This window comes from Rhinoderma darwinii, unplaced genomic scaffold (assembly GCF_050947455.1).
Source record: "Rhinoderma darwinii isolate aRhiDar2 unplaced genomic scaffold, aRhiDar2.hap1 Scaffold_275, whole genome shotgun sequence".
NCBI classification, from domain to species: Eukaryota; Metazoa; Chordata; class Amphibia; order Anura; family Rhinodermatidae; genus Rhinoderma; species Rhinoderma darwinii.
In genome coordinates, this window is record NW_027463041.1 from 1 (window position 1) to 17,464 (window position 17,464).

Genomic DNA, 17,464 nt, shown 5'->3' on the forward strand with positions numbered 1-17,464 from the left:
AACAAACCCTTGCTTGCCTACAAAGAGAGCAGCAATTTGGATTTGTTACTATGTTACCTGGAAGAATAACAAACTGTGCAAGGATGGAGGTTGTAGGAGCAAAGAGAAGTTGTCTGTAAAGTTGGTGGATGCCTATTTTCCATTTTGCAGTCCCTTGTCTCCCTCTTGTGGCCTCCTGGAGGCAAGTAGCTGTGCAAAAAAAGACAGCCTGGCGGCCGGCTGTTGCAGTGTTGCCCTCTCAGGCAACACTGAGTGACTGACTGAGCCGCACCGTCTTATATAAAGTTCAGACGGAACTTTGCACGTGTCATAGTGGAGCCCTCAGGATTCCAGAGCCAGCTTTCTGACATCATAATGGGGCCTGCCTCAGAGATAAAAGCCTGGGCCCAGGCAGTGTTGGTCAGTGCTGCTCAGCAGGCAGCACCGGACTGGATTGGATTAAAGCTGATACAAGGTGTGAAGGAACAAGGGGTGGCTGTGGGCATGCACTTGCTGCCGCTGCCAGTGTTTATCTGCATGGCAGGAGGGCATTTGGGCGTTGCCAGGAAGGCGTTTTTATGTAGATTCCTCCTCCTCTTTCAGCACTGCATTGTGGTGCAAGCAAAAGAAGCAAATCCTGTCTGGCTTCCTCTCCGGCCTTTATTCACCTCCCTCCCGCTTAGTAGCTGTAAATGTGTGTGAGCCTGCAGGGCCCCATGGAATTGCCTAGGAGTAGGCTGAATCAATCGCTGCAAGGGGTGAACAGCAGTATTAGGCAGGCTCGGTCAACGGCCGGCCCATTCGGGTTATCGCTTCTCGGCCTTTTGGCTAAGATCAAGTGTAGTATCTGTTCTTATCAGTTTAATATCTGATACGTCCCCTATCTGGGGACCATATATTAAATGGATTTTTCGAACAGGGAGATGGAAATAGAGCTTGCTCTGTCCACTCCACGCATTGACCTGGTATTGCAGTATTTCCAGGACCGGTGCACCCTTCCCTTATGTGTTGACTAAAATCAGATTCCAAAAGTGCTATTTGTGTTTGCTATTGTTTTTGTCTTTCTGATGGGATCTCCCCTTTTAATCCCATTATTTCAACACCTGTTGGACAATGCATTTGTACAGTCATGTGTGATAATGAGCTCATTTATTAAATGCAATTAATTAATACATTGCCACCTCTTGTTGTGTGTGTGTGTGTGTGTGTGTGTGTGTGTGTGTGTGTGTGTGTGTGTGTGTGTGTGTGTGTGTGTGTGTCTTCTGTGTTTCTGTGTTTCCGGCATTTCACATTGGAACAGCTCATTCACCTTCCTTGTCTTCTCTCCGCCCTCCCTTTTAGGTAAGTTAAAGAGCTGCACCTGAGCCAGCCACTGATTGATGCAGCACCACAGTCAAATAGTGGAGTGGAGTGGAGTAGGGGAACAGCAAACAGCCATTAAAGCAGCCAGCCGCCTACCCGCCACAATGGACCTACCTGTGTACACTAGATGGATGTGATGGAATGTACTGTCGTCCCTACATTTCAAGAAGAAGTAAGAATTGCAGTTGCAACAAACCCTTGCTTGCCTACAAAGAGAGCAGCAATTTGGATTTGTTACTATGTTACCTGGAAGAATAACAAACTGTGCAAGGATGGAGGTTGTAGGAGCAAAGAGAAGTTGTCTGTAAAGTTGGTGGATGCCTATTTTCCATTTTGCAGTCCCTTGTCTCCCTCTTGTGGCCTCCTGGAGGCAAGTAGCTGTGCAAAAAAAAGACAGCCTGGCGGCCGGCTGTTGCAGTGTTGCCCTCTCAGGCAACACTGAGTGACTGACTGAGCCGCACCGTCTTATATAAAGTTCAGACGGAACTTTGCACGTGTCATAGTGGAGCCCTCAGGATTCCAGAGCCAGCTTTCTGACATCATAATGGGGCCTGCCTCAGAGATAAAAGCCTGGGCCCAGGCAGTGTTGGTCAGTGCTGCTCAGCAGGCAGCACCGGACTGGATTGGATTAAAGCTGATACAAGGTGTGAAGGAACAAGGGGTGGCTGTGGGCATGCACTTGCTGCCGCTGCCAGTGTTTATCTGCATGGCAGGAGGGCATTTGGGCGTTGCCAGGAAGGCGTTTTTATGTAGATTCCTCCTCCTCTTTCAGCACTGCATTGTGGTGCAAGCAAAAGAAGCAAATCCTGTCTGGCTTCCTCTCCGGCCTTTATTCACCTCCCTCCCGCTTAGTAGCTGTAAATGTGTGTGAGCCTGCAGGGCCCCATGGAATTGCCTAGGAGTAGGCTGAATCAATCGCTGCAAGGGGTGAACAGCAGTATTAGGCAGGCTCGGTCAACGGCCGGCCCATTCGGGTTATCGCTTCTCGGCCTTTTGGCTAAGATCAAGTGTAGTATCTGTTCTTATCAGTTTAATATCTGATACGTCCCCTATCTGGGGACCATATATTAAATGGATTTTTCGAACAGGGAGATGGAAATAGAGCTTGCTCTGTCCACTCCACGCATTGACCTGGTATTGCAGTATTTCCAGGACCGGTGCACCCTTCCCTTATGTGTTGACTAAAATCAGATTCCAAAAGTGCTATTTGTGTTTGCTATTGTTTTTGTCTTTCTGATGGGATCTCCCCTTTTAATCCCATTATTTCAACACCTGTTGGACAATGCATTTGTACAGTCATGTGTGATAATGAGCTCATTTATTAAATGCAATTAATTAATACATTGCCACCTCTTGTTGTGTGTGTGTGTGTGTGTGTGTGTGTGTGTGTGTGTGTGTGTGTGTGTGTGTGTGTGTGTGTGTGTCTTCTGTGTTTCTGTGTTTCCGGCATTTCACATTGGAACAGCTCATTCACCTTCCTTGTCTTCTCTCCGCCCTCCCTTTTAGGTAAGTTAAAGAGCTGCACCTGAGCCAGCCACTGATTGATGCAGCACCACAGTCAAATAGTGGAGTGGAGTGGAGTAGGGGAACAGCAAACAGCCATTAAAGCAGCCAGCCGCCTACCCGCCACAATGGACCTACCTGTGTACACTAGATGGATGTGATGGAATGTACTGTCGTCCCTACATTTCAAGAAGAAGTAAGAATTGCAGTTGCAACAAACCCTTGCTTGCCTACAAAGAGAGCAGCAATTTGGATTTGTTACTATGTTACCTGGAAGAATAACAAACTGTGCAAGGATGGAGGTTGTAGGAGCAAAGAGAAGTTGTCTGTAAAGTTGGTGGATGCTATTTTCCATTTTGCAGTCCCTTGTCTCCCTCTTGTGGCCTCCTGGAGGCAAGTAGCTGTGCAAAAAAAAGACAGCCTGGCGGCCGGCTGTTGCAGTGTTGCCCTCTCAGGCAACACTGAGTGACTGACTGAGCCGCACCGTCTTATATAAAGTTCAGACGGAACTTTGCACGTGTCATAGTGGAGCCCTCAGGATTCCAGAGCCAGCTTTCTGACATCATAATGGGGCCTGCCTCAGAGATAAAAGCCTGGGCCCAGGCAGTGTTGGTCAGTGCTGCTCAGCAGGCAGCACCGGACTGGATTGGATTAAAGCTGATACAAGGTGTGAAGGAACAAGGGGTGGCTGTGGGCATGCACTTGCTGCCGCTGCCAGTGTTTATCTGCATGGCAGGAGGGCATTTGGGCGTTGCCAGGAAGGCGTTTTTATGTAGATTCCTCCTCCTCTTTCAGCACTGCATTGTGGTGCAAGCAAAAGAAGCAAATCCTGTCTGGCTTCCTCTCCGGCCTTTATTCACCTCCCTCCCGCTTAGTAGCTGTAAATGTGTGTGAGCCTGCAGGGCCCCATGGAATTGCCTAGGAGTAGGCTGAATCAATCGCTGCAAGGGGTGAACAGCAGTATTAGGCAGGCTCGGTCAACGGCCGGCCCATTCGGGTTATCGCTTCTCGGCCTTTTGGCTAAGATCAAGTGTAGTATCTGTTCTTATCAGTTTAATATCTGATACGTCCCCTATCTGGGGACCATATATTAAATGGATTTTTCGAACAGGGAGATGGAAATAGAGCTTGCTCTGTCCACTCCACGCATTGACCTGGTATTGCAGTATTTCCAGGACCGGTGCACCCTTCCCTTATGTGTTGACTAAAATCAGATTCCAAAAGTGCTATTTGTGTTTGCTATTGTTTTTGTCTTTCTGATGGGATCTCCCCTTTTAATCCCATTATTTCAACACCTGTTGGACAATGCATTTGTACAGTCATGTGTGATAATGAGCTCATTTATTAAATGCAATTAATTAATACATTGCCACCTCTTGTTGTGTGTGTGTGTGTGTGTGTGTGTGTGTGTGTGTGTGTGTGTGTGTGTGTGTGTGTGTGTGTGTGTGTGTGTGTCTTCTGTGTTTCTGTGTTTCCGGCATTTCACATTGGAACAGCTCATTCACCTTCCTTGTCTTCTCTCCGCCCTCCTTTTAGGTAAGTTAAAGAGCTGCACCTGAGCCAGCCACTGATTGATGCAGCACCACAGTCAAATAGTGGAGTGGAGTGGAGTAGGGGAACAGCAAACAGCCATTAAAGCAGCCAGCCGCCTACCCGCCACAATGGGACCTACCTGTGTACACTAGATGGATGTGATGGAATGTACTGTCGTCCCTACATTTCAAGAAGAAGTAAGAATTGCAGTTGCAACAAACCCTTGCTTGCCTACAAAGAGAGCAGCAATTTGGATTTGTTACTATGTTACCTGGAAGAATAACAAACTGTGCAAGGATGGAGGTTGTAGGAGCAAAGAGAAGTTGTCTGTAAAGTTGGTGGATGCCTATTTTCCATTTTGCAGTCCCTTGTCTCCCTCTTGTGGCCTCCTGGAGGCAAGTAGCTGTGCAAAAAAAAGACAGCCTGGCGGCCGGCTGTTGCAGTGTTGCCCTCTCAGGCAACACTGAGTGACTGACTGAGCCGCACCGTCTTATATAAAGTTCAGACGGAACTTTGCACGTGTCATAGTGGAGCCCTCAGGATTCCAGAGCCAGCTTTCTGACATCATAATGGGGCCTGCCTCAGAGATAAAAGCCTGGGCCCAGGCAGTGTTGGTCAGTGCTGCTCAGCAGGCAGCACCGGACTGGATTGGATTAAAGCTGATACAAGGTGTGAAGGAACAAGGGGTGGCTGTGGGCATGCACTTGCTGCCGCTGCCAGTGTTTATCTGCATGGCAGGAGGGCATTTGGGCGTTGCCAGGAAGGCGTTTTTATGTAGATTCCTCCTCCTCTTTCAGCACTGCATTGTGGTGCAAGCAAAAGAAGCAAATCCTGTCTGGCTTCCTCTCCGGCCTTTATTCACCTCCCTCCCGCTTAGTAGCTGTAAATGTGTGTGAGCCTGCAGGGCCCCATGGAATTGCCTAGGAGTAGGCTGAATCAATCGCTGCAAGGGGTGAACAGCAGTATTAGGCAGGCTCGGTCAACGGCCGGCCCATTCGGGTTATCGCTTCTCGGCCTTTTGGCTAAGATCAAGTGTAGTATCTGTTCTTATCAGTTTAATATCTGATACGTCCCCTATCTGGGGACCATATATTAAATGGATTTTTCGAACAGGGAGATGGAAATAGAGCTTGCTCTGTCCACTCCACGCATTGACCTGGTATTGCAGTATTTCCAGGACCGGTGCACCCTTCCCTTATGTGTTGACTAAAATCAGATTCCAAAAGTGCTATTTGTGTTTGCTATTGTTTTTGTCTTTCTGATGGGATCTCCCCTTTTAATCCCATTATTTCAACACCTGTTGGACAATGCATTTGTACAGTCATGTGTGATAATGAGCTCATTTATTAAATGCAATTAATTAATACATTGCCACCTCTTGTTGTGTGTGTGTGTGTGTGTGTGTGTGTGTGTGTGTGTGTGTGTGTGTGTGTGTGTGTGTGTGTCTTCTGTGTTTCTGTGTTTCCGGCATTTCACATTGGAACAGCTCATTCACCTTCCTTGTCTTCTCTCGCCCTCCCTTTTAGGTAAGTTAAAGAGCTGCACCTGAGCCAGCCACTGATTGATGCAGCACCACAGTCAAATAGTGGAGTGGAGTGGAGTAGGGGAACAGCAAACAGCCATTAAAGCAGCCAGCCGCCTACCCGCCACAATGGACCTACCTGTGTACACTAGATGGATGTGATGGAATGTACTGTCGTCCCTACATTTCAAGAAGAAGTAAGAATTGCAGTTGCAACAAACCCTTGCTTGCCTACAAAGAGAGCAGCAATTTGGATTTGTTACTATGTTACCTGGAAGAATAACAAACTGTGCAAGGATGGAGGTTGTAGGAGCAAAGAGAAGTTGTCTGTAAAGTTGGTGGATGCCTATTTTCCATTTTGCAGTCCCTTGTCTCCCTCTTGTGGCCTCCTGGAGGCAAGTAGCTGTGCAAAAAAAAGACAGCCTGGCGGCCGGCTGTTGCAGTGTTGCCCTCTCAGGCAACACTGAGTGACTGACTGAGCCGCACCGTCTTATATAAAGTTCAGACGGAACTTTGCACGTGTCATAGTGGAGCCCTCAGGATTCCAGAGCCAGCTTTCTGACATCATAATGGGGCCTGCCTCAGAGATAAAAGCCTGGGCCCAGGCAGTGTTGGTCAGTGCTGCTCAGCAGGCAGCACCGGACTGGATTGGATTAAAGCTGATACAAGGTGTGAAGGAACAAGGGGTGGCTGTGGGCATGCACTTGCTGCCGCTGCCAGTGTTTATCTGCATGGCAGGAGGGCATTTGGGCGTTGCCAGGAAGGCGTTTTTATGTAGATTCCTCCTCCTCTTTCAGCACTGCATTGTGGTGCAAGCAAAAGAAGCAAATCCTGTCTGGCTTCCTCTCCGGCCTTTATTCACCTCCCTCCCGCTTAGTAGCTGTAAATGTGTGTGAGCCTGCAGGGCCCCATGGAATTGCCTAGGAGTAGGCTGAATCAATCGCTGCAAGGGGTGAACAGCAGTATTAGGCAGGCTCGGTCAACGGCCGGCCCATTCGGGTTATCGCTTCTCGGCCTTTGGCTAAGATCAAGTGTAGTATCTGTTCTTATCAGTTTAATATCTGATACGTCCCCTATCTGGGGACCATATATTAAATGGATTTTTCGAACAGGGAGATGGAAATAGAGCTTGCTCTGTCCACTCCACGCATTGACCTGGTATTGCAGTATTTCCAGGACCGGTGCACCCTTCCCTTATGTGTTGACTAAAATCAGATTCCAAAAGTGCTATTTGTGTTTGCTATTGTTTTTGTCTTTCTGATGGGATCTCCCCTTTTAATCCCATTATTTCAACACCTGTTGGACAATGCATTTGTACAGTCATGTGTGATAATGAGCTCATTTATTAAATGCAATTAATTAATACATTGCCACCTCTTGTTGTGGTGTGTGTGTGTGTGTGTGTGTGTGTGTGTGTGTGTGTGTGTGTGTGTGTGTGTGTCTTCTGTGTTTCTGTGTTTCCGGCATTTCACATTGGAACAGCTCATTCACCTTCCTTGTCTTCTCTCCGCCCTCCCTTTTAGGTAAGTTAAAGAGCTGCACCTGAGCCAGCCACTGATTGATGCAGCACCACAGTCAAATAGTGGAGTGGAGTGGAGTAGGGGAACAGCAAACAGCCATTAAAGCAGCCAGCCGCCTACCCGCCACAATGGACCTACCTGTGTACACTAGATGGATGTGATGGAATGTACTGTCGTCCCTACATTTCAAGAAGAAGTAAGAATTGCAGTTGCAACAAACCCTTGCTTGCCTACAAAGAGAGCAGCAATTTGGATTTGTTACTATGTTACCTGGAAGAATAACAAACTGTGCAAGGATGGAGGTTGTAGGAGCAAAGAGAAGTTGTCTGTAAAGTTGGTGGATGCCTATTTTCCATTTTGCAGTCCCTTGTCTCCCTCTTGTGGCCTCCTGGAGGCAAGTAGCTGTGCAAAAAAAAGACAGCCTGGCGGCCGGCTGTTGCAGTGTTGCCCTCTCAGGCAACACTGAGTGACTGACTGAGCCGCACCGTCTTATATAAAGTTCAGACGGAACTTTGCACGTGTCATAGTGGAGCCCTCAGGATTCCAGAGCCAGCTTTCTGACATCATAATGGGGCCTGCCTCAGAGATAAAAGCCTGGGCCCAGGCAGTGTTGGTCAGTGCTGCTCAGCAGGCAGCACCGGACTGGATTGGATTAAAGCTGATACAAGGTGTGAAGGAACAAGGGGTGGCTGTGGGCATGCACTTGCTGCCGCTGCCAGTGTTTATCTGCATGGCAGGAGGGCATTTGGGCGTTGCCAGGAAGGCGTTTTTATGTAGATTCCTCCTCCTCTTTCAGCACTGCATTGTGGTGCAAGCAAAAGAAGCAAATCCTGTCTGGCTTCCTCTCCGGCCTTTATTCACCTCCCTCCCGCTTAGTAGCTGTAAATGTGTGTGAGCCTGCAGGGCCCCATGGAATTGCCTAGGAGTAGGCTGAATCAATCGCTGCAAGGGGTGAACAGCAGTATTAGGCAGGCTCGGTCAACGGCCGGCCCATTCGGGTTATCGCTTCTCGGCCTTTTGGCTAAGATCAAGTGTAGTATCTGTTCTTATCAGTTTAATATCTGATACGTCCCCTATCTGGGGACCATATATTAAATGGATTTTTCGAACAGGGAGATGGAAATAGAGCTTGCTCTGTCCACTCCACGCATTGACCTGGTATTGCAGTATTTCCAGGACCGGTGCACCCTTCCCTTATGTGTTGACTAAAATCAGATTCCAAAAGTGCTATTTGTGTTTGCTATTGTTTTTGTCTTTCTGATGGGATCTCCCCTTTTAATCCCATTATTTCAACACCTGTTGGACAATGCATTTGTACAGTCATGTGTGATAATGAGCTCATTTATTAAATGCAATTAATTAATACATTGCCACCTCTTGTTGTGTGTGTGTGTGTGTGTGTGTGTGTGTGTGTGTGTGTGTGTGTGTGTGTGTGTGTGTGTGTGTGTGTGTGTGTGTGTGTGTGTGTGTCTTCTGTGTTTCTGTGTTTCCGGCATTTCACATTGGAACAGCTCATTCACCTTCCTTGTCTTCTCTCCGCCCTCCCTTTTAGGTAAGTTAAAGAGCTGCACCTGAGCCAGCCACTGATTGATGCAGCACCACAGTCAAATAGTGGAGTGGAGTGGAGTAGGGGAACAGCAAACAGCCATTAAAGCAGCCAGCCGCCTACCCGCCACAATGGACCTACCTGTGTACACTAGATGGATGTGATGGAATGTACTGTCGTCCCTACATTTCAAGAAGAAGTAAGAATTGCAGTTGCAACAAACCCTTGCTTGCCTACAAAGAGAGCAGCAATTTGGATTTGTTACTATGTTACCTGGAAGAATAACAAACTGTGCAAGGATGGAGGTTGTAGGAGCAAAGAGAAGTTGTCTGTAAAGTTGGTGGATGCCTATTTTCCATTTTGCAGTCCCTTGTCTCCCTCTTGTGGCCTCCTGGAGGCAAGTAGCTGTGCAAAAAAAAGACAGCCTGGCGGCCGGCTGTTGCAGTGTTGCCCTCTCAGGCAACACTGAGTGACTGACTGAGCCGCACCGTCTTATATAAAGTTCAGACGGAACTTTGCACGTGTCATAGTGGAGCCCTCAGGATTCCAGAGCCAGCTTTCTGACATCATAATGGGGCCTGCCTCAGAGATAAAAGCCTGGGCCCAGGCAGTGTTGGTCAGTGCTGCTCAGCAGGCAGCACCGGACTGGATTGGATTAAAGCTGATACAAGGTGTGAAGGAACAAGGGGTGGCTGTGGGCATGCACTTGCTGCCGCTGCCAGTGTTTATCTGCATGGCAGGAGGGCATTTGGGCGTTGCCAGGAAGGCGTTTTTATGTAGATTCCTCCTCCTCTTTCAGCACTGCATTGTGGTGCAAGCAAAAGAAGCAAATCCTGTCTGGCTTCCTCTCCGGCCTTTATTCACCTCCCTCCCGCTTAGTAGCTGTAAATGTGTGTGAGCCTGCAGGGCCCCATGGAATTGCCTAGGAGTAGGCTGAATCAATCGCTGCAAGGGGTGAACAGCAGTATTAGGCAGGCTCGGTCAACGGCCGGCCCATTCGGGTTATCGCTTCTCGGCCTTTTGGCTAAGATCAAGTGTAGTATCTGTTCTTATCAGTTTAATATCTGATACGTCCCCTATCTGGGGACCATATATTAAATGGATTTTTCGAACAGGGAGATGGAAATAGAGCTTGCTCTGTCCACTCCACGCATTGACCTGGTATTGCAGTATTTCCAGGACCGGTGCACCCTTCCCTTATGTGTTGACTAAAATCAGATTCCAAAAGTGCTATTTGTGTTTGCTATTGTTTTTGTCTTTCTGATGGGATCTCCCCTTTTAATCCCATTATTTCAACACCTGTTGGACAATGCATTTGTACAGTCATGTGTGATAATGAGCTCATTTATTAAATGCAATTAATTAATACATTGCCACCTCTTGTTGTGTGTGTGTGTGTGTGTGTGTGTGTGTGTGTGTGTGTGTGTGTGTGTGTGTGTGTGTGTGTGTGTGTCTTCTGTGTTTCTGTGTTTCCGGCATTTCACATTGGAACAGCTCATTCACCTTCCTTGTCTTCTCTCCGCCCTCCCTTTTAGGTAAGTTAAAGAGCTGCACCTGAGCCAGCCACTGATTGATGCAGCACCACAGTCAAATAGTGGAGTGGAGTGGAGTAGGGGAACAGCAAACAGCCATTAAAGCAGCCAGCCGCCTACCCGCCACAATGGACCTACCTGTGTACACTAGATGGATGTGATGGAATGTACTGTCGTCCCTACATTTCAAGAAGAAGTAAGAATTGCAGTTGCAACAAACCCTTGCTTGCCTACAAAGAGAGCAGCAATTTGGATTTGTTACTATGTTACCTGGAAGAATAACAAACTGTGCAAGGATGGAGGTTGTAGGAGCAAAGAGAAGTTGTCTGTAAAGTTGGTGGATGCCTATTTTCCATTTTGCAGTCCCTTGTCTCCCTCTTGTGGCCTCCTGGAGGCAAGTAGCTGTGCAAAAAAAAGACAGCCTGGCGGCCGGCTGTTGCAGTGTTGCCCTCTCAGGCAACACTGAGTGACTGACTGAGCCGCACCGTCTTATATAAAGTTCAGACGGAACTTTGCACGTGTCATAGTGGAGCCCTCAGGATTCCAGAGCCAGCTTTCTGACATCATAATGGGGCCTGCCTCAGAGATAAAAGCCTGGGCCCAGGCAGTGTTGGTCAGTGCTGCTCAGCAGGCAGCACCGGACTGGATTGGATTAAAGCTGATACAAGGTGTGAAGGAACAAGGGGTGGCTGTGGGCATGCACTTGCTGCCGCTGCCAGTGTTTATCTGCATGGCAGGAGGGCATTTGGGCGTTGCCAGGAAGGCGTTTTTATGTAGATTCCTCCTCCTCTTTCAGCACTGCATTGTGGTGCAAGCAAAAGAAGCAAATCCTGTCTGGCTTCCTCTCCGGCCTTTATTCACCTCCCTCCCGCTTAGTAGCTGTAAATGTGTGTGAGCCTGCAGGGCCCCATGGAATTGCCTAGGAGTAGGCTGAATCAATCGCTGCAAGGGGTGAACAGCAGTATTAGGCAGGCTCGGTCAACGGCCGGCCCATTCGGGTTATCGCTTCTCGGCCTTTTGGCTAAGATCAAGTGTAGTATCTGTTCTTATCAGTTTAATATCTGATACGTCCCCTATCTGGGGACCATATATTAAATGGATTTTTCGAACAGGGAGATGGAAATAGAGCTTGCTCTGTCCACTCCACGCATTGACCTGGTATTGCAGTATTTCCAGGACCGGTGCACCCTTCCCTTATGTGTTGACTAAAATCAGATTCCAAAAGTGCTATTTGTGTTTGCTATTGTTTTTGTCTTTCTGATGGGATCTCCCCTTTTAATCCCATTATTTCAACACCTGTTGGACAATGCATTTGTACAGTCATGTGTGATAATGAGCTCATTTATTAAATGCAATTAATTAATACATTGCCACCTCTTGTTGTGTGTGTGTGTGTGTGTGTGTGTGTGTGTGTGTGTGTGTGTGTGTGTGTCTTCTGTGTTTCTGTGTTTCCGGCATTTCACATTGGAACAGCTCATTCACCTTCCTTGTCTTCTCTCCGCCCTCCCTTTTAGGTAAGTTAAAGAGCTGCACCTGAGCCAGCCACTGATTGATGCAGCACCACAGTCAAATAGTGGAGTGGAGTGGAGTAGGGGAACAGCAAACAGCCATTAAAGCAGCCAGCCGCCTACCCGCCACAATGGACCTACCTGTGTACACTAGATGGATGTGATGGAATGTACTGTCGTCCCTACATTTCAAGAAGAAGTAAGAATTGCAGTTGCAACAAACCCTTGCTTGCCTACAAAGAGAGCAGCAATTTGGATTTGTTACTATGTTACCTGGAAGAATAACAAACTGTGCAAGGATGGAGGTTGTAGGAGCAAAGAGAAGTTGTCTGTAAAGTTGGTGGATGCCTATTTTCCATTTTGCAGTCCCTTGTCTCCCTCTTGTGGCCTCCTGGAGGCAAGTAGCTGTGCAAAAAAAAGACAGCCTGGCGGCCGGCTGTTGCAGTGTTGCCCTCTCAGGCAACACTGAGTGACTGACTGAGCCGCACCGTCTTATATAAAGTTCAGACGGAACTTTGCACGTGTCATAGTGGAGCCCTCAGGATTCCAGAGCCAGCTTTCTGACATCATAATGGGGCCTGCCTCAGAGATAAAAGCCTGGGCCCAGGCAGTGTTGGTCAGTGCTGCTCAGCAGGCAGCACCGGACTGGATTGGATTAAAGCTGATACAAGGTGTGAAGGAACAAGGGGTGGCTGTGGGCATGCACTTGCTGCCGCTGCCAGTGTTTATCTGCATGGCAGGAGGGCATTTGGGCGTTGCCAGGAAGGCGTTTTTATGTAGATTCCTCCTCCTCTTTCAGCACTGCATTGTGGTGCAAGCAAAAGAAGCAAATCCTGTCTGGCTTCCTCTCCGGCCTTTATTCACCTCCCTCCCGCTTAGTAGCTGTAAATGTGTGTGAGCCTGCAGGGCCCCATGGAATTGCCTAGGAGTAGGCTGAATCAATCGCTGCAAGGGGTGAACAGCAGTATTAGGCAGGCTCGGTCAACGGCCGGCCCATTCGGGTTATCGCTTCTCGGCCTTTTGGCTAAGATCAAGTGTAGTATCTGTTCTTATCAGTTTAATATCTGATACGTCCCCTATCTGGGGACCATATATTAAATGGATTTTTCGAACAGGGAGATGGAAATAGAGCTTGCTCTGTCCACTCCACGCATTGACCTGGTATTGCAGTATTTCCAGGACCGGTGCACCCTTCCCTTATGTGTTGACTAAAATCAGATTCCAAAAGTGCTATTTGTGTTTGCTATTGTTTTTGTCTTTCTGATGGGATCTCCCCTTTTAATCCCATTATTTCAACACCTGTTGGACAATGCATTTGTACAGTCATGTGTGATAATGAGCTCATTTATTAAATGCAATTAATTAATACATTGCCACCTCTTGTTGTGTGTGTGTGTGTGTGTGTGTGTGTGTGTGTGTGTGTGTGTGTGTGTGTGTGTGTGTGTGTGTCTTCTGTGTTTCTGTGTTTCCGGCATTTCACATTGGAACAGCTCATTCACCTTCCTTGTCTTCTCTCCGCCCTCCCTTTTAGGTAAGTTAAAGAGCTGCACCTGAGCCAGCCACTGATTGATGCAGCACCACAGTCAAATAGTGGAGTGGAGTGGAGTAGGGGAACAGCAAACAGCCATTAAAGCAGCCAGCCGCCTACCCGCCACAATGGACCTACCTGTGTACACTAGATGGATGTGATGGAATGTACTGTCGTCCCTACATTTCAAGAAGAAGTAAGAATTGCAGTTGCAACAAACCCTTGCTTGCCTACAAAGAGAGCAGCAATTTGGATTTGTTACTATGTTACCTGGAAGAATAACAAACTGTGCAAGGATGGAGGTTGTAGGAGCAAAGAGAAGTTGTCTGTAAAGTTGGTGGATGCCTATTTTCCATTTTGCAGTCCCTTGTCTCCCTCTTGTGGCCTCCTGGAGGCAAGTAGCTGTGCAAAAAAAAGACAGCCTGGCGGCCGGCTGTTGCAGTGTTGCCCTCTCAGGCAACACTGAGTGACTGACTGAGCCGCACCGTCTTATATAAAGTTCAGACGGAACTTTGCACGTGTCATAGTGGAGCCCTCAGGATTCCAGAGCCAGCTTTCTGACATCATAATGGGGCCTGCCTCAGAGATAAAAGCCTGGGCCCAGGCAGTGTTGGTCAGTGCTGCTCAGCAGGCAGCACCGGACTGGATTGGATTAAAGCTGATACAAGGTGTGAAGGAACAAGGGGTGGCTGTGGGCATGCACTTGCTGCCGCTGCCAGTGTTTATCTGCATGGCAGGAGGGCATTTGGGCGTTGCCAGGAAGGCGTTTTTATGTAGATTCCTCCTCCTCTTTCAGCACTGCATTGTGGTGCAAGCAAAAGAAGCAAATCCTGTCTGGCTTCCTCTCCGGCCTTTATTCACCTCCCTCCCGCTTAGTAGCTGTAAATGTGTGTGAGCCTGCAGGGCCCCATGGAATTGCCTAGGAGTAGGCTGAATCAATCGCTGCAAGGGGTGAACAGCAGTATTAGGCAGGCTCGGTCAACGGCCGGCCCATTCGGGTTATCGCTTCTCGGCCTTTTGGCTAAGATCAAGTGTAGTATCTGTTCTTATCAGTTTAATATCTGATACGTCCCCTATCTGGGGACCATATATTAAATGGATTTTTCGAACAGGGAGATGGAAATAGAGCTTGCTCTGTCCACTCCACGCATTGACCTGGTATTGCAGTATTTCCAGGACCGGTGCACCCTTCCCTTATGTGTTGACTAAAATCAGATTCCAAAAGTGCTATTTGTGTTTGCTATTGTTTTTGTCTTTCTGATGGGATCTCCCCTTTTAATCCCATTATTTCAACACCTGTTGGACAATGCATTTGTACAGTCATGTGTGATAATGAGCTCATTTATTAAATGCAATTAATTAATACATTGCCACCTCTTGTTGTGTGTGTGTGTGTGTGTGTGTGTGTGTGTGTGTGTGTGTGTGTGTGTCTTCTGTGTTTCTGTGTTTCCGGCATTTCACATTGGAACAGCTCATTCACCTTCCTTGTCTTCTCTCCGCCCTCCCTTTTAGGTAAGTTAAAGAGCTGCACCTGAGCCAGCCACTGATTGATGCAGCACCACAGTCAAATAGTGGAGTGGAGTGGAGTAGGGGAACAGCAAACAGCCATTAAAGCAGCCAGCCGCCTACCCGCCACAATGGACCTACCTGTGTACACTAGATGGATGTGATGGAATGTACTGTCGTCCCTACATTTCAAGAAGAAGTAAGAATTGCAGTTGCAACAAACCCTTGCTTGCCTACAAAGAGAGCAGCAATTTGGATTTGTTACTATGTTACCTGGAAGAATAACAAACTGTGCAAGGATGGAGGTTGTAGGAGCAAAGAGAAGTTGTCTGTAAAGTTGGTGGATGCCTATTTTCCATTTTGCAGTCCCTTGTCTCCCTCTTGTGGCCTCCTGGAGGCAAGTAGCTGTGCAAAAAAAAGACAGCCTGGCGGCCGGCTGTTGCAGTGTTGCCCTCTCAGGCAACACTGAGTGACTGACTGAGCCGCACCGTCTTATATAAAGTTCAGACGGAACTTTGCACGTGTCATAGTGGAGCCCTCAGGATTCCAGAGCCAGCTTTCTGACATCATAATGGGGCCTGCCTCAGAGATAAAAGCCTGGGCCCAGGCAGTGTTGGTCAGTGCTGCTCAGCAGGCAGCACCGGACTGGATTGGATTAAAGCTGATACAAGGTGTGAAGGAACAAGGGGTGGCTGTGGGCATGCACTTGCTGCCGCTGCCAGTGTTTATCTGCATGGCAGGAGGGCATTTGGGCGTTGCCAGGAAGGCGTTTTTATGTAGATTCCTCCTCCTCTTTCAGCACTGCATTGTGGTGCAAGCAAAAGAAGCAAATCCTGTCTGGCTTCCTCTCCGGCCTTTATTCACCTCCCTCCCGCTTAGTAGCTGTAAATGTGTGTGAGCCTGCAGGGCCCCATGGAATTGCCTAGGAGTAGGCTGAATCAATCGCTGCAAGGGGTGAACAGCAGTATTAGGCAGGCTCGGTCAACGGCCGGCCCATTCGGGTTATCGCTTCTCGGCCTTTTGGCTAAGATCAAGTGTAGTATCTGTTCTTATCAGTTTAATATCTGATACGTCCCCTATCTGGGGACCATATATTAAATGGATTTTTCGAACAGGGAGATGGAAATAGAGCTTGCTCTGTCCACTCCACGCATTGACCTGGTATTGCAGTATTTCCAGGACCGGTGCACCCTTCCCTTATGTGTTGACTAAAATCAGATTCCAAAAGTGCTATTTGTGTTTGCTATTGTTTTTGTCTTTCTGATGGGATCTCCCCTTTTAATCCCATTATTTCAACACCTGTTGGACAATGCATTTGTACAGTCATGTGTGATAATGAGCTCATTTATTAAATGCAATTAATTAATACATTGCCACCTCTTGTTGTGTGTGTGTGTGTGTGTGTGTGTGTGTGTGTGTGTCTTCTGTGTTTCTGTGTTTCCGGCATTTCACATTGGAACAGCTCATTCACCTTCCTTGTCTTCTCTCCGCCCTCCCTTTTAGGTAAGTTAAAGAGCTGCACCTGAGCCAGCCACTGATTGATGCAGCACCACAGTCAAATAGTGGAGTGGAGTGGAGTAGGGGAACAGCAAACAGCCATTAAAGCAGCCAGCCGCCTACCCGCCACAATGGACCTACCTGTGTACACTAGATGGATGTGATGGAATGTACTGTCGTCCCTACATTTCAAGAAGAAGTAAGAATTGCAGTTGCAACAAACCCTTGCTTGCCTACAAAGAGAGCAGCAATTTGGATTTGTTACTATGTTACCTGGAAGAATAACAAACTGTGCAAGGATGGAGGTTGTAGGAGCAAAGAGAAGTTGTCTGTAAAGTTGGTGGATGCCTATTTTCCATTTTGCAGTCCCTTGTCTCCCTCTTGTGGCCTCCTGGAGGCAAGTAGCTGTGCAAAAAAAAGACAGCCTGGCGGCCGGCTGTTGCAGTGTTGCCCTCTCAGGCAACACTGAGTGACTGACTGAGCCGCACCGTCTTATATAAAGTTCAGACGGAACTTTGCACGTGTCATAGTGGAGCCCTCAGGATTCCAGAGCCAGCTTTCTGACATCATAATGGGGCCTGCCTCAGAGATAAAAGCCTGGGCCCAGGCAGTGTTGGTCAGTGCTGCTCAGCAGGCAGCACCGGACTGGATTGGATTAAAGCTGATACAAGGTGTGAAGGAACAAGGGGTGGCTGTGGGCATGCACTTGCTGCCGCTGCCAGTGTTTATCTGCATGGCAGGAGGGCATTTGGGCGTTGCCAGGAAGGCGTTTTTATGTAGATTCCTCCTCCTCTTTCAGCACTGCATTGTGGTGCAAGCAAAAGAAGCAAATCCTGTCTGGCTTCCTCTCCGGCCTTTATTCACCTCCCTCCCGCTTAGTAGCTGTAAATGTGTGTGAGCCTGCAGGGCCCCATGGAATTGCCTAGGA

General features: G+C 48.1%; 11 non-coding genes across 11 annotated transcripts; all 11 read left to right on the plus strand.

The window, feature by feature from the left end:
* Positions 1 to 787: 787 nt before the first annotated feature.
* LOC142703506 (U2 spliceosomal RNA) lies at positions 788 to 978 on the plus strand. Its single transcript, XR_012867553.1, has one exon. It is a non-coding gene; the product is annotated as a U2 spliceosomal RNA (small nuclear RNA).
* Positions 979 to 2,318: 1,340 nt separating this feature from the next.
* On the plus strand, positions 2,319 to 2,509 carry LOC142703518 (U2 spliceosomal RNA). Its single transcript, XR_012867564.1, has one exon. It is a non-coding gene; the product is annotated as a U2 spliceosomal RNA (small nuclear RNA).
* Positions 2,510 to 3,844: 1,335 nt separating this feature from the next.
* On the plus strand, positions 3,845 to 4,035 carry LOC142703530 (U2 spliceosomal RNA). Its single transcript, XR_012867574.1, has one exon. It is a non-coding gene; the product is annotated as a U2 spliceosomal RNA (small nuclear RNA).
* A 1,344-nt stretch (positions 4,036 to 5,379) lies between these two features.
* Positions 5,380 to 5,570, plus strand: LOC142703537 (U2 spliceosomal RNA). The gene has a single exon (XR_012867577.1). It is a non-coding gene; the product is annotated as a U2 spliceosomal RNA (small nuclear RNA).
* Positions 5,571 to 6,901: 1,331 nt separating this feature from the next.
* On the plus strand, positions 6,902 to 7,091 carry LOC142703528 (U2 spliceosomal RNA). Its single transcript, XR_012867573.1, has one exon. It is a non-coding gene; the product is annotated as a U2 spliceosomal RNA (small nuclear RNA).
* Positions 7,092 to 8,420: 1,329 nt separating this feature from the next.
* LOC142703538 (U2 spliceosomal RNA) lies at positions 8,421 to 8,611 on the plus strand. The gene has a single exon (XR_012867578.1). It is a non-coding gene; the product is annotated as a U2 spliceosomal RNA (small nuclear RNA).
* Positions 8,612 to 9,969: 1,358 nt separating this feature from the next.
* On the plus strand, positions 9,970 to 10,160 carry LOC142703507 (U2 spliceosomal RNA). The gene has a single exon (XR_012867554.1). It is a non-coding gene; the product is annotated as a U2 spliceosomal RNA (small nuclear RNA).
* Positions 10,161 to 11,498: 1,338 nt separating this feature from the next.
* LOC142703508 (U2 spliceosomal RNA) lies at positions 11,499 to 11,689 on the plus strand. The gene has a single exon (XR_012867555.1). It is a non-coding gene; the product is annotated as a U2 spliceosomal RNA (small nuclear RNA).
* Positions 11,690 to 13,009: 1,320 nt separating this feature from the next.
* LOC142703509 (U2 spliceosomal RNA) lies at positions 13,010 to 13,200 on the plus strand. The gene has a single exon (XR_012867556.1). It is a non-coding gene; the product is annotated as a U2 spliceosomal RNA (small nuclear RNA).
* A 1,334-nt stretch (positions 13,201 to 14,534) lies between these two features.
* LOC142703510 (U2 spliceosomal RNA) lies at positions 14,535 to 14,725 on the plus strand. The gene has a single exon (XR_012867557.1). It is a non-coding gene; the product is annotated as a U2 spliceosomal RNA (small nuclear RNA).
* A 1,318-nt stretch (positions 14,726 to 16,043) lies between these two features.
* Positions 16,044 to 16,234, plus strand: LOC142703512 (U2 spliceosomal RNA). Its single transcript, XR_012867558.1, has one exon. It is a non-coding gene; the product is annotated as a U2 spliceosomal RNA (small nuclear RNA).
* Positions 16,235 to 17,464: the final 1,230 nt, after the last annotated feature.